The sequence below is a fragment of the Apteryx mantelli genome, chromosome 5, assembly GCF_036417845.1.
Source record: "Apteryx mantelli isolate bAptMan1 chromosome 5, bAptMan1.hap1, whole genome shotgun sequence".
In the NCBI taxonomy this organism is placed as follows: Eukaryota; Metazoa; Chordata; class Aves; order Apterygiformes; family Apterygidae; genus Apteryx; species Apteryx mantelli.
Window position 1 is genome coordinate 58704696 of NC_089982.1, and position 25073 is coordinate 58729768.

The 25073-nt window shown below is 38.1% G+C and overlaps 1 protein-coding gene across 1 annotated transcript in view; it reads right to left on the bottom strand.

Moving 5' to 3' along the window:
* The window catches only part of GABRB1 (gamma-aminobutyric acid type A receptor subunit beta1), a 146942-nt gene that overhangs the window by 37277 nt on the left and 84592 nt on the right, over positions 1-25073 (bottom strand).

Below are 25073 nucleotides of genomic sequence, written 5' to 3' on the forward strand. Positions count from 1 at the left end.
TGTGCACATAGAATCCTGGCATACAGAATAGCTTGTAAAGCATGATCAAGCTGTTTATACAGAGCAATATACTGGTTACTCTGTGAAGCATAAGACCATATGCTAAATATCATACGGCAGGATTTTGATTGAAATCTTTACATGCAAAAGTATGTAGTATTTTGAAGAAGATTTAATGATGAGACTTCTACTTGGAAGTCTACTTCTCATTTTTTAAATTCTGTCAGTTAAGATGTCTTCAAACTGTGTTGCATATATTTTTATTTATAACTCATGTATTGATGATAGTTTTTTTCCATTTTTTTCATATACTGCTGTTCTAAATCATCCATTCTGTAGAAATATTAGTAATATCTAATCCATTATTTTTGTTTTCACAATGAATTTATCCATTACCTATGATAATAGAATGGTGCCTCTTCAAAATGGCATGATGTAATCAAAAACTCATGAACTATAACATTCTCTGGTGATTACTGAATGAACATTGAGAGAATAGCTACAATGTAGCCTAGGTTTTCCAATTCCTTACTCATTCTAGAGGGCATTTGAGTTGACATTCAGTCACTGAAGGTATTCTTGATAGCCCAAGTCTGTGTGGAAGGCAGTTCCTCTCCTTTTGTTAGACCATAAATCTCTGAGCATCTAAACAAACGCTTGCTGATAAGCATGTGACATTTGAGAGGAAGGTTATGTGGCTGCATGAGGACAGTGTCCAGGGCTCAATTATGGCTCATTTTACAGATTCCTTTAAGAAAGTCACTTATAGTGGTGCTTTCAAACTCACAAAAGTGAGTTAGCACCTGCATTTGCCTTATGGTGATAAAGGGGTTACTAAATGCTTATAAAACTTTTGAAGTTGTGAATGGGCAAACTTGGCTTGAAATTTTACTGGTCTCTCTCTCAAACAATTCCTACCTGAGAAAGGAAGATGCCTCTTTTCTTGATCTGGTTTTGGTCCTGTTATCCCTATTTTGTGTTAATTATGCTGCTGGAACACATCTGGAGATTTTACTTCTGATGTGCTGAAAATTAAGCAACACTTGCATACTGTATTGAGATGATAATTCTTGATGTCACAGAATTGACAAAATTAAAAAAGAAAAAAGCCACATGCTTCATTACTGTGGCATGCCTCAAATTTCCTAAATCTACAAAATCCATCTATATACCTGTATACAAGGATTGTCTAGCAAGCACTGTTATGAGAACCAGTCCATGAAAATACTGTGCAATACTGCTTAAAGTACCATGGAGAAGTTGTAATTACGCTTTTTCTCTAAGGCTTATTTTTGAGAGTCTCACATGTTGCACATTAAATTGAATTTCATGTCTCTTAACAGAGTTTTGCATTTGTTATGGAAAAGGTCGAGGACTTCAACAGAGATAGGACCTCATTTGTTTCAGCCCTGTACCAAACATACCTTACTGAGAAGCATTGAAAAGGCACGCAGTAATCATTTGTCAGACTTTCCTACTTAATAATGTTTAAGATCATACCTAACTGAATATACTACCATTAGTCACAGTTAAATACTTTTTAATGAAGGTTTCATTGGGGATTATGTTTTGTTCTCAATTAATAAATCAGCCTTTATGGTAATTTAGTTCACTTGTATCAACCAGCAGATTTATTTGTGTACAGAAGTAGAAGTTAATACAGTGTTTCCTGGACCACAGAATTACCGTGGCCAGCTATTCCTTAATGACTAGCGTATTTGTATTCCGAGTTATGCAGTTCTGAGTCACATAAGCAGTAGCAATTTGTTATTTTTAATAACATCAAGGATTTTCTGCTGGTAAAGTAAATTTTCAATAGCAAACAATGCAATTATTGTATACCTGAGACTTAAAAGTTCCAAATACCTATTTTCTTTCCAAACATGGTAATTCTGATTAGTCCTTGCTCAAATGTATTCATTTTTTCACTATTCGTGTAGAGTTTTTGTCACAGCGGAACTTTAACTGTTGGCTTAGTGTGCCTGACCACTATTATAATCCAAGAACAAAAATAAATGTTTGTGTTAATAATACAATACACTGCTAATTGCAGGTCTGAAAGTGAATACTTGGATTATGCAGAAGGAAGATAAACTATTAGTACTGGTTTCTTGCAACAGTAAGTAATCTAAATATACTCAACCTGTCCCTTAGTAATTTGTTGTCCTTCATCGTCTTTACATCGCTCTTTGTTTTCAGTCTGCAAGGAAAAATAGAAACACTTGATTTGTGTTCTAGATTTCCCTCAGCTTTGTTTTGCACTGCCTACAGTGCCTGTAAGGCAGTATCATGTATGTGCCCATTTCTGTACTTAGGTGAAAGACTCCCTGAGAAGTCAGAGAGGGAGGAGCAAGTTTTCCCTCTCATGATTTAGCCCCATAACAGCAGTGATGAATGCTGCTGAGCCTTTCTGGTGCAATAGCAAGCAGCTGTTTTCAGATAAATAATTGCATACTGAGTGCTGTGTAAACATTTCTGCTGAACCCAAGTGATTCATGAACTGTCTTGAAAATCTGAAAAGTGGTTGGTGCATCAGGGGAAAAGGAAACAGAAGACTACACCATGAGATAGTTTTCATAGGCCTGACTGACCTTCTCCAGGCTCCTCACTGGAAATTGGGTTTTCAGCTCTTATACATTCATGTGTTGCTCCTGAGCTCTCCTTGATTGGGCTGGTTGTACTTCATTCTTCAGCTCTGCTCCTATAATTCCTGCTTGTCTGCCTTAAGCTAGCTACATGGTTGCTGCGTACAGTGTGATCAGAACAGCGAGACATCAGCATGGGCTGGAGTATGTGGTGCTGAACTCCTCCTCTTATGGCTCTGGTGGGCACCAGGCCTCAGCTGGCTGCCTAAAATGGGACTCAAGGCGGCAAAAGCGAAAGCTGAGGTCGCAAAGCCGTAAATACGGACCGCAGGATGCTGGTGCAACACTTAAGCGCCTGTTGCGAAACGCGAAGTAACGCACACGCGGCGGAGGGACCTCCGGCCACCCTGGCCCTGCCGCCACGGCCAGGGCGGTCCCCATTAACAGAATCTCGCGAGAACTGGGCTGCCCGGGAAGACGCGTGGGCGTGGCTGCTGTTTGCAGCGAGGGCGGGGCGGGCTGGCACCGCGTGCGGCGGCAGCGGCGCTCACGAGCTAAGTGCGTCACGGCCAAGAGGTGCTCGCGCGGGCTCGTAGTCTCGCGAGAAGGGGTGGGGGGGGGCGGCTCGGCACGGTCGCCATTTTCTCGTCAGGGGGCTGTTGGTGTTGGTAGCTTGCGCGGCGGTTTTGGGCTCTGCTGCTGGGGAAGGCTGGCGCCTCTTTAGGAAGAGGGGTGCCGATGGAGCGCAGCAACAGTTCGTAGGCAGGGCCTAGAAACACAGCACAGCGCGGGAGAGGAGGAACAGCTGGAGACTAGTGGAAGCAGGTTGGGGGGGGTGGCTGTCAAGATGGGGGAAGCTGGAAGCTGGCAGCCGGAGGAGGGCTGCTACTTCACCTGCCCGCCTGCAGCTTTGGAAGAGGTGCGGTGCCCTGGGCACTGGTGAGGATGAACAGTATGTGGTAGGGGATTCATCAGAGCCAGCTGAGCCCACACCCAGTGCCTCTGCGAACAGGAAGAGGCATGTGTTAGCTGTTGGAGGCTCCCTCCTGCAGGGAATGGAGGCACCAATCTGCCAACCCAACATGATGTCTTATGAAAAAACTGGAGGTGCTTAAATGTTTTGGGGAATCTTAGGCTTCCTTGACAATAAACACTTGTAATTGCTGTAGAAGGATCCAGCAGTATTCATCACCTGTGATTTGTAAATCTGACTTCAAAGCATTTCTTTCTCCATCGTGATAGATCCCTGTTGTGTAAAATTCTTGCATGATATTATGCTCTGGATAACCATAAAGCTTGTTTAAGGAGATAAATTAAACTCATATGCAGTCAGGGTAATTCCTGTCTTGATTAATCAAAGATTTGATTATTATTATTTTTTATGCTGAGTAGAAGAGAAGCTGTCTGCACTCTCTCAATGGAGATAGCAACTGATGGCTTGCATGTCTGCTGGAGGCTTAAAAATAAAAATATTAAAATGCAGAATACAAGAGGGTAACGGCAGGAAGGAGAATGCAATAGTCTGAACATAGGACTAAAGCTACAGTAAATCTGTGTTCAAAGAAATTAGTCCTGAAAATCACTGAGCATAAGTGTTTCATGGCAATGGTAGAATATCATGAGGCGTTGTAAAAATTTAAATGGAGGACTAATCCTGTACTTGAAACAGAGCAGTTTGTATTTCAGAGTAAGATACAATTCTTCTAGGCTTTCTGATTTTGAAACATGTTTTAGTTAAAAAAAATTTTTTTTTCCAATGCTGGGGCTGCTTTATTTTGTTTGTACAGTGTTCTTTACCCTACTATCCTGACATTCTCTTGGCATGTAATGCAAATCATAAAATGGGATGGTGCAAAAATCTAAGCAGTTAACATTGTGGTATTTGATTTAATTTATGTCAGTACTCCAACATCCTGGGTGGGAGGCAAGTCTGAATAGCAAACAGCGATAGTATTTGCCAAAAGCAAACTGAATTTTTTTTTATTGCCTTTTTTTTTTAAGTTTTGACTTGAGTTTTAAATTATCTAGTCCACTGCTAAGCTTTTATTTGGGTGTCTGACTCTCTCAATACCATATTCTTATTAGATGCCAAAATGCCAGAAATAAAGTTATATGGAAGAAAAGCATTATTGCTTTTCAGTATGTGCAAAACTGGCTTCCTTATATAATTTTGTCAGAATTTTCCCTGCAGGGCAGTACGTCTTGTATGACCAAATGGTAAAGCTTAATATTTTTGGTTAAGTCAGCAGTGAGCAGTTAAAACAAGTTCAGAATGAGTGCAGGAGGTGGACTTATGGTTCAGTACTTAGAACACCTCATCAAAATGCTGCTAAAAAGCTTTTTTCAATTCTTGAAAAAGAAACAGAAGCAATGTTTAAGGCAGCAAGAATGATTAAATATGGAGATGAACAGAGTTAAACAATGCGAATTCTGTCATGAAATGTTTCCTCCTGTTTGGAGGAAAGGTGTCAAATTTTAATACGTTTGTTCTTTTTCCCTCAGTCAACAGAGTATCAATTATAGATGTATATGAGGATATGAAGTGGGATAGACTATTATTTTTCCTTAAAAGCAAAATAAAACCTTCAAATAAAAAATAACCCTGCTTCTCCTAGCCACTGCAGAGCTGGGGCTTGTAGTACACACTGGAAGTAGACTACTATACCTCAGGTAAAAGGGTGCTCTTGTGTTAGTTTAACTTTGCTGGTATCAGGGAACCTAATATGATAGCAATTGGTTTGACATTGGAGTTCAGCTCCATATGCCTCATGGAAATTGTGGTCTTAATTTTTCTGAAATCCAAAGAATCTTTAAGATTTAGTGGGATGTTTTGTAGGCAAAGTTATTGAATGGATGGAGGAAGGCAGAAAAATCAAACTATGCATTTAACTTGCAGAATTGCTTTTCTCTGTACATGCCACACACAAGGTTTCTGGTTCTCATGCCTGCTGACGCTGTGAAGTTCAGAGCAAAAGCCTGAGTGATGAGTTGTTAGGTGTCTGGGCCGGGGAGAAAATATTAACTCTGAACTTGCAAACATGCACAACTTTCAGTGCTGGAAGAAGTCCACTCACTGGCGTTTTGTATGAGCATTAGCATTAGTTGGGTGCGTGTCATTTATTTTATATGATGTAGTGTGTACTTGGGTAATCTGTGTTCATCAGTCTAGGTATTGCTTGTCTGGTCAAATTTTATTTATTAAAAAAAGTTATATTCATAAGTATGTTTAGAAAGGGCTAATAGGTGATGTAATTTTCAAAGCATCTCCTTAAAAGTTGAGAAAAAATTGGAATATAGATTCCTGAGCCAGACGCAGAAAGGATTTTGGTACTTTTAGATACCTGACTCCATTAGCATGTGGAAGCTAATTTTTTTTTTTAGATTGAGAAATTATTATGATTTAGCTAAATATGTGTCAGTTCCCCCCCATCCCAATCGGTAGGAAATATATCTGTGGCTCTAGGGAGATAAGTTGTCAACTGCCAGATCACTGCTGCAGACTATATAGTTTGAGGTAACACTGAAGCGTATAAGGAGAACATTTGTATGGATTTAGGTTAGCAAGTGCAAAACACATTTCCCTTTAATCTTGCCCACAGAAACAGCAGAGTTGTTTAAAAATAAAAAGGCTCTTGATGAAGACATGTATCAGAAATACACAGCTCAAAGAGTTAAAGCTATAAGCAGCTGAAAACAGAGCCTTGCATAAAAGGGTCAGACAACCTTTATTATATTGGGTAAAGTTACCAGTTCTATTTAAGTTGCATGGAGATGAGGCTGTGAAAATTGCATCATGCTTTGGACTTTCTGCTGTGTTTTATTGATATTCTGAACTGGTAAGTGTTTGCTTGAATTGCTTGTCCTTCATCCTTGTTTTTAATTGAGAAGGAAAATTTTAAAAATGGATTAAAACTCGAGAAATGAAAATGGTTTCTTTTTACATAGTGGTTTGGAAATACTGTGGTGTGCCTCTCGGAAAAGGTGTGTGTGTGTGTGTGTGTAAAATAGATATGCTATTTATATTTTGGGTTAAGTGGAGGGATGTGGAGTTAACACACTGTAAGTAAATAAACATTAGGTCAAAGCTTTCTCCCAGGCGCTTATTAGAACTTTGTTATAATTACTTTAAGGCAGAGCTGCTATCCCTATCCAACCATTGACACTGTAATGAACAGTCAGAGCAATCCACAGTGCAGCAAGCTTCTGACATGTATATGCCAACCTGTTTTCAATGCAGGAACCAACCGTGCGTCTGGAAGCCATCTTTGACACCTCTAGTGGACAGAGGTGGCATGGAAAGGCATCTCGGGGGTAGACAGCATGTTCTGCCTACAGTTCTGCTAACTTTGATGCTGTTGCCCCCTCCTCTCCCATCACCATGTTCCCTTTCTCCCAATTTTCCTTCTTAGTTGCCCACACTGAATTTTGAAGAAAAGGGCATGTGATCAAGCCCTGAAATTCCTTTCAAGGCTGAAACATTGTTTTTAATGAGAGCTGCAGCAGTCAGAAAAAAAAAACTGCTGAAAAATCAGAAGAATAATTAACTAATAACTACGGCTGCCTAGTGCTGTAGTGTAGTAATGGAATGGGATTCATACTGTGATGTGGAGGACTCATTTGAGTTTATTGTCCATCCCTGTGTACCCAGTAGGTTTCCTAAGAATGAATATACTTGTCAGCTGTAAAGGAGGAATATTCATTTTTCTCTGAAGCATAAATATAGATGTCTGTTCCCAGGTAAAAGACAGGCATGAAAAATTAATATGCAGGGAGTCAAATCAACCAACGGCATTGGCTTGAAATAAAAAATACTAAAATTTGTAATAAAAGCCATTGCTGTCCCTATTGCTCTTTCCATTCACATGCGTTCTTCTCCACAGAAGCTGCTGAACTGCCCCCTTAGGCTGCGGCTGTGATAAATATTTCTTTTGGCAGTAGTGCTGTCCTGTATTGCTCCTGTGAGGCACTCCTTACCCCTTTCATTTTCCTCTGTCATATTGGTGACTGTCAGTCACTCACACAAATGAGACAGAGTTCACCCACATTGATTATGTCCTTCTTAGGTTAATTCAGCATGGGTCAGTTCACTAGTTTGGCCAACTGCTTGGCCCGAAAGCAGGTTAAATGGCTTTATCTCTAAAGAGAGAATTGTAGGAATGAATCCAGGGACTGTCAAGAACTGCTTAAGATCTGACACCTAAAGAATTTAGTCAAATTATTCCATTGTTGGTGTTACATGCCAGCAAATTACCAAGGTGACCTCATTATTGGTAAATTGTCCTGGAAGAGCTGAAACACAATTCTTAAGCATTTCCTTGTCCATCTCAGCAGTGAGGCCTAATCCTATAGGGGTACGCTAAATATATTTTAGGTAGAGATCAGCCTGCAGAGGCTTTGCAGCTTTCATCTGAAAGAAAGAATGGTTTGTGAGTATATCTTTTTATGTCCAGATAGTTACTAGATGGGATGCAGGAGATGTTGGCTTGCAGTAAGCATGTGCCTAGTCTTTCCTGTTGTGGTTATTTGAGTTTGCTCCAATTAATATTCTTTACCCTGACCTGGGCATTGGTCTCCTACATTGTTTTTGCGCCTAAAAAGCTATGTGGTAATATTGTCTTTTTCTCTTAATAAGAATATGAGTTCTGTCTCAGAATACCCAGTAGCTTGGTGGTGAGGGCAGGCAGAGCAAGAAATCAGAAATCATCATAAGCTCTTCCTAAGATACCCTGTCTCCAGCACTAACTAAAGATGGTTAATGGGCTAGATGGGCCTTTGGGCTAGACTTTTATGATAATTTTATATATTCTTCCCTTTGGCCAAGTTAACCACTTAAGTGGATGCCTAAGCCTGATGGCTTTGTATTCCATCCCAGGCTATGCTTAGGTGGTTCCCCAGAACCTTTCCTTTTGAGCTCAGTTCAACCAGCACGTTGTATAAGGAGCCTGCATAACCAGTGGATGAGTTTGGGGTAGTGCTTTCTGAGGGGAGCGAAGCCTAACTGGCTTCCCGGGATCTAGTACAGACTAGCAGTTGGGTGGAAGCAGTCAAGTCTTGTATGAGCATAGAGGAATAACAGTAGAGTTCACATATTTTAGTTTTGTCCCTTCATAGTATAAAGCAAAGTTGTTTGAAAAAAAGAAGAATATATATCTATAATATTTCAGTGCTGTCTGCCCAGGAAGTGTTTTCTGTCCCCAAATATTTGATCTTGTCACCTGTGCTGTAATGATGACACTACCTGGTCTTTAGAGCTCTAATTATTTGAGTGGTTCTGCTGAATTACATGTGACCTAGATTTTTGTCAGAGATCATGGAATCAGCAGAGTAAGGCAAGTAGAAGTGAATGCCTTGAGTTTTGTAACTTCTTTACTGTGTATGGTAATACATTTCTGTGTAAGCCTGAATGATGAGATCATGCAGAGTGAAAGATGAGATATGGATATTGTCACAAAATATCTGAAAAAAATTCATGACACCTTCATACTTTAGTAGATATTATACACAGTGGCAAGAAAAATGGAAAATGAGGAGAGCTCTTAGACTTGCATATTTTAGATTCATTTATGCCTTTGTAAGAGTCTATGATACTATCACCCTGAGTCACTGACATTTTATGCTGAGTTGGAGCAGGTGTAAATATGTAGCACGTGCTACAAAACAGAGGAGAAGCAGGGCTGTATCTTTGTCTGATGACTCTAGCCATTAAGAATGAACAAACTAAGTATTAAAGACTACAGTATGAGAAGCAGCTTTGTGTTACCATCTATTCGAGTGTAAATACTCTGTTGCTGGGCTGAACTAACTGAATTTTAAACCAGTTATTCATCTGCAGTTTATTCTCTCTTCCCCCCCCCCCCCTACAGGTTGTATTTGTTTTTTGTTGTTTTCCTTTCCTTTCTGTGATGTTGTTTCTTTTCTATGATGAAGGGCTGTTCATTGGAAAAGGTCACTGCTGGTCTTCTAAGGAGCCTATGTTCGGAAATGACTTGAAGCACTTTGAAGCTTATGAGTTTTGGATGAGGGCTTGCAGCTGTAGCACCTGGTCATCTTGGTGCAGTGGTCTATGGGAGAGTACTCTGTGCTGCCTGGGAACTGCCGGTGATGAGATGCCATGGAATCGTCACAACCAGCCCCACCATGAGCATGAGGCTGCAGCATGCTGCCCCCTCCCCTGTATCAGCAGAAGTGTCTGTGGGACAGTGGTGTTGCTGAAACACTGAGGTAACTCAGGGCTAAATATCATCCCCCAAGGAAAAGTTATTTTTAATCCAGATGACTCTCCTGATTCTGTTCACAGCATGACTCTGTGAGCAGTCATACTGCAGAGCTGAAGGGGTGGTGTGCTTCAGGGAATGGATGCCAGCAAGTAGTTGGACCCTGCAGAGTAGGAGCTCCTTTAGTTGGCTCTGCTGCTGACCCCCTCCTCCCCAACTCATGAACCTACAGTCTCAAGTACTGTTCATTCTTTAAAAATAGGTCTCTTAATAAGGGCAGTTTTTAATTTAAACTCTGTAAATGAAGACGAAGAGCTGCTCATTAGTAACAAATGTGCATGTGGGCACAGAATATGTAATGTCAAGCATCAAGGTGAGAACCTAATGGGAAGGATTCATTTCACTCCTTTGAAGGCCACATCACATTTTCTTCAGGTTTATTCACTGATAGCCTTTGAAATGTAGCACTTTGCTGTTGCACTCAGCATACTTCATTGTTTGATTTTTGGCTAGTAGCTGTTTGGCTTCATGCAAGTGGCTTGGTCTTTAACCATTGGAAACACAATGTTTGTATGTAGAAGAGGAAACTGGAGAGGTGTTTGGGTTATCTCGGGAACGAGTCCGAGCTTAGACTGACTGTTACTACTGAGTTAACCATTGAATTACTCTCCTTTTGCATATTTTAGAAGTACTTGTTTAATTGTTGAAGGTAGTGATTTCCAACATGCCAATAATTTCCAGTGTACCCTTTGAGACTTTGTTAAGTGGAAGTAACAGTAATGAATGTTGTTAATTCAAGCATATTATATCTCAGATAATTTTACTTTGGCTGTCTTTAGCACTTTGCCATCTTCCAAGTACTTAGTGGTCTTTAAATAGTACTAATTAATCTAAGAAGTCCGTAAGTCTGTTTTGTATGCGGAGGTGTTGAAATAGGTTTTAAAACTTTGACTTATCTAAACAGGTTCCCTATTTAAGACATCTGATGCATGTAGACTGCTTTTGTCTTGTTAGGTTGATTTGGACTGTAAGTTTTGGACCCAGTAGATGGAAGACGTATATTATAAGCACTAGCTCAATAGTTACTCACCCCTGAGGTCATCCTTACAATGAACCAGATCTCTGGATGTGGAGATATGCAAAGTACATAACACCCCTGAGCATAATGTGAACTATTGTGATACTGTCCATATCAGGAGGAGATTCAGCCCTTTCAAGGTATCTGATTCCTGGAAGAAGTCAGGCAGTCTTATGCTATTCCACAGAGGCATTCTGGTCAATATATCCTACTCGATATATTGTCTGTTAGCAGTTTCATTTGGAGGTGCTGAACTCTTTACATTTTATTTACGTAGAAGATGGGACTTCTACAGTCGGTGCCAAGTAGAAGTGTCTTAAAGGCTAGATAGAGTCTTGGACTTATGTGCTGTAGGCAGTAAGATGTTCTGGGGTTTCAGTTGTCTTGGGAGATTTACCTTAGTATTCAAAGTTATCGTCAGTAAATTAGTCATCATCATTTTGTTTAAAGAAACAAATCCTTGCCGAGTAATCTGATTTTTAGCTGCCAGAACTCTGCTTCAGAAAACAGCTGTGTAGTACTATCACAAAGCAGAGATTGAGTGAGATTACCCAAAATGGGGAGAAATAGGCTTGCTGGCTCCTGCCTCCCCCAGGAGGAGAGCCTGAAGCTCAAGAGCAGTGACAGGAGTAGGAAGAGGTGGGGAGGGGATGCCATGATGGGGAAAAATGATAGGAGAGGGAGGGACAGAGGGAGAAAAGGTCTAGAAGAAAATGTTTTGCTTTGACTGAAGTTAGGAGCACCTAAAATCAAAACCCTAAGCCCAATACACAGTTTGAATAGGTAATGAGCTCTTTTGCTGTTCTGTAAAGTACATCAGGAATAGAGCAGTGTGAAGATGAATGACTTGCTTGTGAAGTACTAGAAATACCAAACTCATTAAAATGTTACTACGTAACTTCTTAAATATTAGCAAAAAGGTCTCTTAGTTTGATGCTTGTAAGCCAAGTATCAGTGCAGTGAGAATTTTTACAGCATATCTATAAACTCATGAAAATAAAACTTATAGTAGAAATCCCAAGAGAGCTGTAACTATACCATGGCAAACAAGTACTTCAATAAAAAGTGCCTGAGAATCAGAGCTGAAATTTACTGCGAAAAGTAGTTTAGTTTGACAGTGCAAGTATGTTTCAAGCCAGAAAGAGAAAGAGCCAGATGGGAAGTACTTAGCATAATGGAAGGTCCAAGAGGGAAGAAGAGTTAGGTAACTGGTTTCCAGTCTGGTTTCAGTAGAAAAAATGGTGCTAAATCTCTATCTTTATTTCAGTGTCTCTATTACAACCCTTCTAAAAGTGACTGACTGCAAGAACAGTAATATTACTACTGAAATTTCTAGTCACAAATAGTGTCAACAGACTGAAATATTCTACCTGTTCAGCAAGTAATAGAGAGGCCTTCTGAAAGGTGGCAGTGGTGTTGGTACCATTTGATATCTTGATCTTTGTTGTTGATTTCAGAACGAAACCAAGCACTGTCTGTTTCTGTGTAAATAGAATTGCCAATGTACACTTTTCAGTCTGGAATGTTATTCTCTGATTCAGGGAAGAGATAGATATTGTGTGGGTGTGAAAGAGAGACGTGCATATCCTCACATTCAAGTTTCTCCCGATTTGGTAGGGAGGAATTCAGGCAACATCTTCCACATCCAACCTGGTTTTGTAAGTGGAAGGCTTTAGAATATGCTTTGTCAAAATGACTACTGTAGTGGGTCTGGGTTCCTCTGCGACAGTGAACTGAGTACGGAGCAGTTTTGGGGAGAAAACAGTAGAAAACAGAACATGCAAGTAAGTGCCAAGCTACTGTGTCATTCTCAGAAATAGGTGTCCAGCAAGGCTGCATATCTGAGACTTGGAATGCTTGGCTTTTTGCTAAGGATAGATATTTAGCCAAGCCACACTCCTTTTTAAGCCAGAAAGAAGAGGAGGTTAGTAACTAAATAAGTACAGAGAAATTTAATGGGAGATTTTTAGGACTTCATGGTCCAATGTAGTTTGAATCTACAGTCCCTGCTCATAGGAGAGTGCTATAGAAAGGGAAGACAGCATTTTCAATAGGAGTTCTATGGAGCAAAGGATGAAAGGTAGGAGGTAAGAGGAACCCTGATGTAAAGGTGAAGAAAGAGACTTTCATTAGAATCTGTGGCTATGTTTTATGGCCACGCTTTTTATAAGGACCTCACTTACAAAATCTATTTACAGCACCTATCAACTGAGAGAGATTGCCATAGAGGCAATAAATGGCTTGTACAGTATGACATTGTACTATTTTATGCTAATAAATAACTACAAGACCTAATAGTCATCAGAATATGCTCCTACCATTTATAAAACGGGTCTTTCCCTTTACAGACCATTTAAGTGATTGATAATATGGTGATTGATTTCTGAACTTTCTCTCAGGTCTTTGATATTCACTGATTTTCCCCTGTTATCCCACTCTTCCTCTCCCCCATCCTGACCAAATAGAAAACACATCTCATTTGTTCCATGTGGGCAGTTGAATGTGAAAAACAATAATTCCAGCCAGTGGAGTTGGCTGAGTAATTATGTCGATACATAGGTTGTGAGGAAACTTAAGCGTGTCTAAACAAACAGAGCTGTTGCAGTTAATCTACCATGTGCAATGACTAATTTCATTGGGGAACTGAAAGTAAAATGAAAATCTTTCACTAGGACCTTGTGGAGAGGAGCTTTGCTTTTGTCAAAATACTGAGCCCACTGGCAGGGGAAAGTGTGAGCAAGGAAACTAGATTTCCTTGTTTCAGTGCCTTACTTTTGAGGAACGCTGATGTGATTTTGTATGGAAAACTGATTGATGATCTTGCCATGTCAATTGATCTTAATTAGAAAACATACATCGGAGAAGAAATAAATGTTTTCATTGCATTCTGCCCCAGACTAATTCTGTGATAGTGAATCAGTTTGATGCTTAAGGCATTTATTACTACAAGGAGATTTCTGATGTTACAGCAGTTTGTTAATTCTTGCTTTTTTTTGAGCGAGCATAAATTAATGATAACATTCAAATAAACTTAGGGCAATGGTATCTTTTTGTTATTCCACTACAGCTTTTTTGTATTTCTTATGCTTTTTTTTCTTTACACATGAACTATATTGTTGGGTCAGTTAAAAGAAATATAGGAATAAAAATTGTACCCTTCTGTACATTTCAATTAGAAAACAAGATTTGTCACAGAAGGGGAAGGGAAGGACCTCTGGGTCACTGTTTTTACTACTGCAAGCACCATCTCATGTTACTACTTTAACAAGCTGATCAAGATGTGTCTTAAAATACTTAAGATTAGCAGGATAAGCTATCAAAGGGGAAGCTTTGGGGAAGTCGCATTCTTCTGATGGTTGATAGCCCTCTAATTTCCAGCATAACTTATTTATGGCTGGTGTATACCCATTTGTCTTTGGGCCTATGTTGTCCTTTAGCTTACACAGCACTTCTAACAGGTGTTTTCTTCCTTTCTGGATAACAAGCCTATTTCCTGTTAGTACTTCTTTTGCTAGGTGAAGCAAAGCTGTAGAGCAGACATCTGCCCTTTATTGGCTGCAGCAATGAAGAGGTTACCATTTTCTAATTATTTGCAGCCCCCCTTCCCTGGAAATTAAAATCCCTGTTATCTACTGGCAGAGCTGCTAATATGAAGACACCCTGAATAGTCTTTGTGAACCTACTTTTGTTGACTAGTAGGGTGACTCACAGTGACTGCAGTAGATTAGGAAGTGTTCATGAAACCAACCTGAATTAGTATCTGTGAGAGATCTGTAATCTGTAGCAAAGAGATGATGATGGATTGTTTGGAGTGAACTTGGAGAGACCTTCTTAAATCAGCCCAGTGGGGATTAGGAGAGAATATATGTATACATATATGTCCTCTGTGTGAATGCTTTCTCGATTTTTTTTTTTTTTTTTTTTGGCCTTTTTACCCAGTTCTTCATCTGGGCTTGCATAAAATGAAGCAGCTTAACAAGGCCCAAAGAGTGAGTAGCTTAGTTAAACTTAAAGCATTAGCTTTTCCTGACTGCCAATGCTGATGAGTCATATGCAGATTTTATCTGAGTGGGTCACATCTTTGAAAAGAAAATTGGGTTTGTGCCAATGAGAAATTTTTATCCTAGAAGAACTCCTAACTCAAAACTACATTGATGGCTCTGATTTAGGTATTAGGCTTTTTTTTTTTTTAAACTGTTTTTTCTCTCTCAGTAGTGGCAGTTGTTTTACAAAGTACATGGAAGTTGAGTATAACAAAAATGTTTTAAGGGTTAAAACAAGTTCCACACATTATAAGCAGTTCCCATGCTTATGCAGAATAGATTTTTTTGCAGCTTTATTTATATTTTAACTGTGAGGAGAAGGAACCTGCTCCAGGGTTGAAGCTTTGTCTGGTTTTATTTGGTTTTAGACTTCAGTTATATTCAAAATGTAATTTATCTTTTAGGCAAGTATACTGTTAGTGCTCTCTTATATTTCACTCCAGTTCATCTGCTTGAATGCCTGACTAGTGTGTACCAATGTTCTAGATGAATGATACGCACCTACGTTGTGTCTTGAAAGCACCAAATTTGTCAGTGCTGCTCTGTAAACTGAACATCCCTCAGAAATGGTGCACATAGGCTTATTACGAACAGTGTTGTTTCAGGAACTTAATATATACCTTATAATATAAAGAAGGATGTATGTCTTATAGGTAATTGATGAGCATGACAGTAATATACTTGTATAAATGCTTTCACCTAGATATCTGAGAAGATATTATTTTGTCTGTTTACCTTTTTTTCCTCCCGTTTAAAACAATTCACGTTCCTTTTAAAAGTTTCATAGAAAGACTGCCTGATAATCCAAGTTAGGTACTTAAAAGCCACTAGCTGTTCTGACTTCTTGGGACAGTTTTAAGGCAGAACCTTTTTCAGATGCATGGAATATGGGATAACCAGAGAGGTGGACCTGCTAAAGTAAAAAAGTAAAAGGTTCCAGTAAATATTTAGAGTTCAGGTTGTCCACATCATGCTCCATTGCAAAGTATAGACATACTTTTTGACGCTTATAGGATTTTGCAGGACTGGCAGACTAATTAAAATTATGCAAATTTGTGTCTGAAATCCAAGGGGAGGTATGCATGGAATCTTGTAATGTGTTTTTTACACATTCTTTTTTTCTGTAGAGCTGTATTTAAGGTACATGCACAGAAAGACTGGCTAGAGAACACTTGGTTTTTCACTAAAATCATGAAAAGTAGTTGTGTTCTGGATGGTGGTGCAAATTCTGCAAGATTTTTTGCATATATGAAGTGTAAGGAAGCTTGATGTTGTGTGAATATGAGGAGGTATTAGCTATTGCCTCTGGCCAGCAGAGTGAATCAAAGTCTTGATCAAAGAAACAAAATGACCACATTTTGTGAACCAAAGCCACAAGCTGAATGAACACAAGACTTGTCTTCCTCAGCTACTTAAACATCAAGACAAGTAATATTTATGCATTTCTGAGAGTTTCCTGGCTCAGGCTCCAGTGCTGACCTATGTCGGGAACTCCTTGGCACCTTTTTCCTCCCGTCCTGAGTGAGCTTTAATGTTTTGCAGACTCAGACTCTTCAAACTTTCCTATTCTCCTAGCAATCCATCTGCATTTAATTTCTGCAGATAGTTGAGATATAATTTCTCACAGTCAGTGTCTGTTGTTGGGTCTGTTTCTTTCATCTTTAGCTTTAGGAGCACAGTATGATAAATTCTGTTTAATGCCACTGCACCTTTACCCATATAATGTTGATGAGGACATAATAAGCAAAAGTTGCCATTTGTGCAAGTATTCAGCCATGGCCTTTACAACCCAAATTAGCTTCTACCTTCAACAGGGAGTTTGTTATTGCAAACAATAAAAAATAATATAATAAAAAAACAGTAAAATTTCCCTTTTAAAAAAAACCCTCCAGATGCATGAGTTGGAAATACAACACACAATTACTGCTTTTGAGTTTGTGATAGAGGCTAATGTTTAGATGATGGAGATGGTCCTTATCATAATGTTGAAATTATGTTGGAAGCTTATTCAGATTAATTTATTTTCCACTCTAAGATATCCAGCTCTAACAGATCAGATTGTTTATGGTGTTTAACTCTCACTTTGTGGTGTTCTGTCACAACCTTGCTGATGCTTCATGGCTTCTTGAAATACCCAAGAGGTACTTAAACAATTTTACTTGTTCTTCTGGGACAAGACAAAAATGTGATGTTAGAAGTTGCTGCTCAACTATATATGGTATTCTCTTCTGGACTTCATGATTCAGCAGTTCCCCTTCTGTTCTGAAATGTTTTAATGATGGAAGCTGTAATAAAGTACATGGGCATTCTTTCATCAAGATATCTCTAATGGACATGTAAAAGTATGGAAGAAATCATGCCAAGCTGTATTGTTTTGAAACTCTCATCTTCCTGTTTCCATCCTGTATCTTTTTTTTTGTTATTTTTCAGGTGTGGTAGCTGAATTGCATGTTTATTGCTGAGACTTGGTGTTCAGATAAGCCTAAAAAAAAAATGCTATAATGTTATAGCCTTGATGACTGCTCAGTGTATTATCATGAACTGTAGTTTTTCAGCTCTTCCTTTCTCCAAAGAGCAGGATGGCTTACTTAAGAAATAAACAAACAGGAACTCTTTCCTACTCCCAACAGGTTAAGATGAAAGTGGAATACGTAATTTGTAGAGAACAAGTTACATGCTGGGTTTAGCTCCCCCTCCCCCTTTTTTTTTCCTGTTTCAGAATCATCTGAGAGATCATGAGTTCATCAGGTGAAGGGGCTTAATATTGCTTGTCAATTTTTGCCTTTTATGGGTTGCAAATGGTTCTTTATAAGGAGCTGTTACACTGTGGTGAAACTGTAACCCAGTTACCAGTGGTTTGACAGAATGATTTCTTTCCCCTGAATGGATGCCTTACTTTTGTATTCAAGGAAGGAGTTGGGAACCTTTCCAGGAGATATATCTGAAAACTGTTTCAGAAATATTGTAATATTCGAAACTTTTTATATAGAAGCTCCTACTGGTCTAACACATTCTTCCTTGGCCTAATATAGGGGTCCTTTGGAATGAGAAAGATTTACATATAAATTTAATTTGTTGCATTTACACAAAGTAATTGCATGTTTGGCAGTAGTAGGAAGAGCTATAAGATTTTTGCTCTGATCATTTAACTTCTTTTGCTACAGCTAGGGACAGTCTTTTTGAGTATGCTAATAACTGTTCAATTCAGCAAATAACACCTCACACTGATTTAAAAAAAAAAAATTCTACAGGTGACTGAGTATGGCAGAAGATTGAGTTATTCCTTCTGTGAGTGAAAATTCATACACAGCATTGTGCAGTGTTCAGGCAGCTTTACTTATAATCTGGTGGGCATGCAGGCTTTTGAATTTTTCAAGAAAACACTTTGATATTTTCTCTGACATCTTAAAAATAAGCCTGACATTTTGCCATTAAGTAATAATAGGAAAAGGAATTAGAAATGGAATAAAAGATCACTAGTGAATGAAAGCTCATATACATATCAAACAGCCATCAACTCATTGATGAAAGACAAGCTATCATCGCCAGGGAGAAAACATTTTTAATGGAACAGTCACTCCACCATTGACCTCTCAATTTTTGTCTTACAGTGTGACCTACAAAGTATCTTCAAAGATGAATGTGAAAACTAAGCTTTAGAACCATGCCATTCATAACCAAGAGCAGTGAGGTGACATACGTTTAAGAAAACTTCTGGGAAAAATTGGTTCTTGGAATTCCAGCCAGTTTAATTGCACGGGTCTCTGAAGGCAGTGTGTGGTGGAACCAAGGAGGTAGCGAACTGTAGCATGGCTTGAAACCTTTTACATGAGTTTTGCTAGCAAAAAACTTCAGAGCAATTGTTCTAGGCTGTACTTACCCTGAAGTTTGTTTGCTTGATGTGAAGAGGAGCTTGTGTGACTGGAAATTTGTCTGTTTTTTGCAGTTTTATCAGTTGGTGTGATTAAAAAAAAACAAAAATCAGTCTTCCTTATAAGCCTAAGGTGAATTCTGTCTTTTTTTCAGTCCTAAAAATGTTCTTGTAGGACTTTTTGTCTGGGTGTGGTGTTTTTTTTTGGTTTTTTTTTTTTTTTTTTTTTTTTTTTGTTAATCAAACTGAACTAATATTATTCTGTTTGTGGAATCTATAATGATCATCCCCAGGTTTGGAACCTTTATGTCCAGCACACAGGCTGTGCCATTTGAATCTTCAGAGCACAAATGTACCAGAATTAGGAATATTTTTAAATATTATTTAACTGATAATAAGCAAATACATTTGCAGTGCAGAGCAAAATTATTATTTTTCTGCTATGTAGTGATTTGCTTATGAGAAGTTGAGCATTTTGTGACTCTAAGGATAATATCCCATATCTACAGTATGTAAACATTACTGAAACATCTGTGACACCTTTGAAAAAGACCTCTGTCCTTGCTTGTTTTCTGCTGGTGGAATCCCAGCAGGGGGCTCCCAGGTAACACTGAGAAGTCTTCAGTAATCTTAATGCATATTAATCTTAGTTAATTAATTAATCTTAGTGCCCATGTTTGGGTAATAGCTGTGTATTTTAAAACTTCCTAGACTTTGAGTTAAAGTACCATTTACAGTTGCTATCTTTTTGAAAAGTGTTTTTTTGTAAGATTTTGGTTACTTGACTCTTTTAGCTTATCTCAAGATGTTTCAGTGGTAATTGCTTTTTCTTGGATCCAATTGCAAATAGTGTCAAGTTGAAATTTTTGCCCTTAGATCTTTTAAATCTTAGTAGAAATTGATTTTTTTTTAATTGGACACTCAAAGCATACTTCATATATTTATGAAGGGAGGTAGCTCTTAGAATTGGTTTTACAACAAAAGTAAACCTGACATCAGAAGTAAAAGTGACTTTAGATTGAAGTTCAGTTGGATGATTGATTGGTTTATTTTTTGGCTCCGTTCTGGATTTCCTCAGTGACTTTGAACAATTTACATGACTACTGTTTCTCACTTCCATAAAATGTGAGATGATAATGCCTTTTTTGCTTTTTTTATGTATGTATGCCTAGAATTGTCACTTTGTAGCAGAACAGTCCTATTACTTTTCATTAGCCTGTTCAAAATAAGGGTATTTTAGTACCACTGTTGTTTTTACTACTTACACTGTAGTGCCTGGTGCACTGGCTTTGTTTGGAGCTTATGCATACTCCTGTAATTTTAATTTCCATGGGTATGTCTAGAGTCTAAATGTGCTTAGAGCCACAAATTTAACTTTCTTAAATAATGCTGCCTGTAAAACTAGTGTGCTGGAACACTCACCAAAAGAGCACAAGGAGGTATGACTGACACAATTTTCATTATACATTCCTGTGAGTATTCACAAGCAAAAAATACTAATCATGTTTACCCAACTCCAGTGCTCACAGGAATATGATGAAAAAAGGCTATTTCCACCTTACTTGTTTTTTTCAGGGTGGCTGAGTATTCTTAATTCTCAGCTGGAATACATTTGCTGACAGCTGGACTTAAAAAGGAGGATCAGGTAAAGATGGCAGCACGTGGTGCACAACATTGTTTCAGTCGCATTGATCCAAAGCTCTAGTTTAATCAGCATTGCTTTACTAACTTTTACAAAGCAATACATGGTTAATTAGCAAGTGGAAATTATTTATTCCAAAGGTGTGTTTTAAAGATAAAAGCACAGCCCACTCCAGTTTATTGATAATGGACATAACTGAAAATCTACTAAAAATGTAGCTATCAAATAAGAATATTATTCAACTGCATATTCTTCAGAACATTGCTTGTTGCACTTCAGGCCTGATCTTTGAATGAATTATGTAACTACAGGCAGCTTTAAGACAATGATGGGGAAAAAAATGCACCGTCCCCTTTCTCCTAGATAGAATGTGATTTACCTGCACTGAAAGATTGAATCAATAATATCCATTGTGGAATTGCCTTTTAATAGAAGGGAACAGACTGACACATTTCATGCTTTTCTTGACAAAAGAAAATCATGAGTTAAGATGTTATTTGAACTGAATCTTTCCCAATAAAATAAATTTGTAAAGTCTTTCTTTACATGAAGCGTAAATCAAATAGCCTTATTTATGTCCCTTGATTACCAGTTAGAACATATTAAAGGTAATACAGCATGGGGAACCTGCATGTGCTCTTACTTGGATAACTTCTAGGCTTTTTAAAAGCTTTTAAAGGTTAAGACTTTTAAAAACTCTTTAAATGTTAGCTCCCATTTTACTAAAAAGGGGGTAGCCTTAGAGATCTGTGTCTTCTGTATCTTCTATAAATAAATTTATCATCAAATCTGAGGACAAGTTTAAAACATCTTACATCAGCTAATGAAAAATATCAAGATTTTCACCCCAGATTTACTTTACAGGTTTTTAATTTATGCAGATATATTAGTAACAGGGATGGGAACAGAACATACATCTCATGACTTAAGTTTCCAGTACAACTGCTTGATCAAGTTGTCTCACAAAGTTTACAGAACCATCTGTCTGACGCTTATGAAAAATGCTGTATTTGCAGTCTCTTGTGACCGTATTCTCAGAGGCGGTTAGGGTGACTTAAAAGATGTGTTGGTAGCGTGCATCTGATCATCAAATAGTTACATTCCCAAGCCTGAGAAGTACCAAGGGTTGAACTTCACCAGGTTTCTTCTACCTGTGCCATGATGCATGGGAGAAGTCAGCCTAACTTTTCAAAGTAATTTAACTTCTCAGATGATAAACTCATATGTACGATCTTTAGAAATTATGCTAATATAAGAGGGTATATATCTTTTTGGAAGGTGGTCAGTGTCTTGTTGGACCAAGCCTATTGCTATGCCCGTTTTTGAAAAACTGGCATTTGGGATTTCTTTTAACCATGAAGAACTGGGCATTTTTCATGTGTGGAAAATGTACAGTTTCACAAAAAGCAAGTACAAATAATTAGTGCTTGTTCTGCTTTCTTGCAACAAAGAAATCTGAATGGATTTGTGTTTTCCTGAGGATCCAGTCCTCTAATTTAATATATTTGAATGTAGCCTGCAATATACTCAGCACCCCAGAGCCACTTTTTCTTCTGCTGGGTGATACCATAGTTTTTCAAGATCTTGCTTAGGCTTGTATTACTCAACATTCTGGGCTCTCTTGTATTCTTTCCCTTCTGAAATAGTGGATGTGCTCTTAGCTGCTCTTTCCAAAGAGAAGCTCAGTGTTTTGCAGTATACTTTTCACTGAACTGACTTTAGGATGGACCTGTTGTGCATGGTGTTTTTTATTTTTTATTATTTTTTTTTAATGCAGTTCCAAGAGTTGGAGCCAGTGACTCTGTCAGGGGAACGTGGAGTTCTCAGTACTTGCAGTCAGTGGCTCTGTTTCCTGTGTTACTCTGATTTGTGACCGGGTACCTCAGCTAACATGAAACCAGCTAGCTCAGATGTTGATAAACCCCCCTGGGTCAGGGGGAGCTGAGGCTGGTGTTGCAACCCAGATTTACCCAGAGTTCAAGAAATAGTTTGCTGTCAGCTGAGAGTCCTGTGTGGTTACTTCTGTGTAGATTGTACTGTAGGCTTAACTGCTGAGTGAGTTTTAGATTTGCTTTGTATTTGTCTGCACTTTTGACTCCTGTTTTAGGCCCCTAGTAGCTCAAGTACTTCAATTACTTCGAGATTCTTCCCTAAAAAATGATGCCCAAGGCCAGATTTTCTGTTACTTGGGCAAAATTTGCTCAGCGGGATATATGAATGTAACTAAGTGTCTTAACTGGACTACATTTGTAATGCAATAAAATATCTCATCCAAAATTACATAAATTATATTTGAAATACCTATTTTCTCACATCTGTACAGGTCAGCTTCCCAGTCTAGTTAGAAGTGGTCAGGCTTGTAGTTTAATGTGGGATTCTATTACCAATATTATAGCAATATTTAGTAGTGTTGCCTTATTAACGACTTTATTCTAGTTGTTAGTTTTCTCACTTGTTTTTTTAATAGAAAATAGGAAGAAGGCACTTTGGCCTGACAGTTATGAGATCATATGTGCCGATAATATAGTATAATGTCCTATTGTATTTATAGAGTAATTCATTTGACATTGTGTTTTTTTGTCCTCAAGGACTTGCTGTTTTCTAGACTGTAAATTGTTCTTGCAGCTACTTCTAAGTTAGGCTAAGGATATTTGAGAAGAAATTCTTGTTTCTCTCAGCTGGGAGTGTTTGAGGAAGAGTCAGGGTTAAGAAGGACATATTTCCTGAAGGCTGCTTTTTTTTTTTGTATGTAATTACTTGCATCTTTGCTTTGAGCTCAAGAAATGCTTCTTAATCTGTGTTAAGATTACTTAAAAACTGTTTTTGTGAATTAATCAGGGCAGTGTTGCTGTTGATGCTGATACCCACTAAATGCCTGATACTGTGTAAGCCCATCTTGTGTGTCATGCAGCGCAGAACTGCTAACGGCCTAACTAGTGTGTAAGCTTTCTTAACAAAACCGATGTGTCTGATAAGTAGCAGCCCCTACAAACTAGCAGGTTTTTAGTTCTCCTTTTTCACCTTGTTTGCCTTTAGCAAATTGGTTGTGCTAGAGTTCATTTAGGATTTCATCAGCTTTAGGATATTATTAGGATAGTTCTAATTTCTTAGAGAGAATACCTAAATTAAGACTCCTCCTTCTTGTGGATCTAGGTGTATTCATCTGTCTGGTATAGGTCTCTCTATCTGTAAAATTTTTGCAGCCTCCCCTGCAATCTTAATTTGCCTGCCTGATACTTTCACTTCATAGAAAATGCGTAGATATTTGCTTCCCCCCCCCCCCCCCCAGTTGCAACCTGGTACTTCATTGATGTCAGTGATCAACATCAATATAAATTAAATGAGAGTGAGGATGTTTTTGGATAGCTAAGACCTATTATCGTTTTTCCCCTCAATAGTAATTATTATCAACATGCTAGAAATTATTTGGAAATCTGTAGCAAGGTACAACTTTAATTATTGTCTCTTTGTCTGTTTTTTATTAGAGTGAAATGGATTTGCTTCTATTAAGTGTCTTTTTAATGAACTTCAGAAAAAAATATACGCTGTGGTATATACCAAATACATACCAGTATGAAATATACTGCTTACACTATGTTAGCATATTGGGATTCAGCACAGAATATCTGTTGTTATATATTATTTATCATGTAGAGCATTATATATTAAAAAAGACTAATACACACTGCTAACCATACACACCAGATCTATGACTTAAGTTACAGTGGTTTTAGAACAGCTTTTGCCTTTTTGTTCCAAAAACATAGGTAAATGTTATAACTGTATATCTCTATTTGGTGTTATTTGCAAAGTATATGAAGCAAGAAACATGATCAAAATTTTTTATTTCAGGGGGATTGCAAATAACCTAAAGTTATGTAAACTTGAGCACTAACTTCTAGAGTGTGACAGTGAAATATACACTGCTGCATGGGTATGTATGCAGCTGGCCACACTGATACAGTTGGAGTTGTGGAGATCACTTCTGAAAAGCTTGTGGAGGTTTGCTTTTTGGTTGTTCAGTTATAAGATATCTGTATAACTAACAGGTTATCAGGCAAGAGCTTTTACATCCTGTGATAGGAGGAATATGAGATGGTAAACTATACAAAAACTCCTAGTGAATGTTGTTACTCAGATCTCCCCCTGCTACCTGTCCCCTAAAAGAAGGTAAAGAAAAAATATTTATACAAAGTTGACTATGCCCTTATTGGATGAAGAGATTCTTAGAATGTGTATAAATTTATTTGAGATTCTTCTCAGTCAAAGTACTTTCTATCATGAAAATTTATTTTGATGTAATTTCTATATCTCTTAATATTTTTGAGGCAACTATCTATATTGTTATTTATATACCTACCAGAGATGGGCATTAGGGTGTATGGAGTTGTTACCAAAGAAGGTATTAAAGAATGTTCCATTGAGAAAGGTGATCTTAACGTAGATTTCATTGACAGCGGCAGAGGTAGTAATTCCAAGGTGTTGGAAGACATTCCCATTTCTGATACGAGTGAAATGGATGACTGTGGCTTGTTCAGATTTAATATGCAGAACAGTTTGTAAGATGGAGGACAGGGAAATCATCTGAAAACAGTTTATACCAATAAAGCAAGATCTGATGTGCTGCATAGAAAATATGT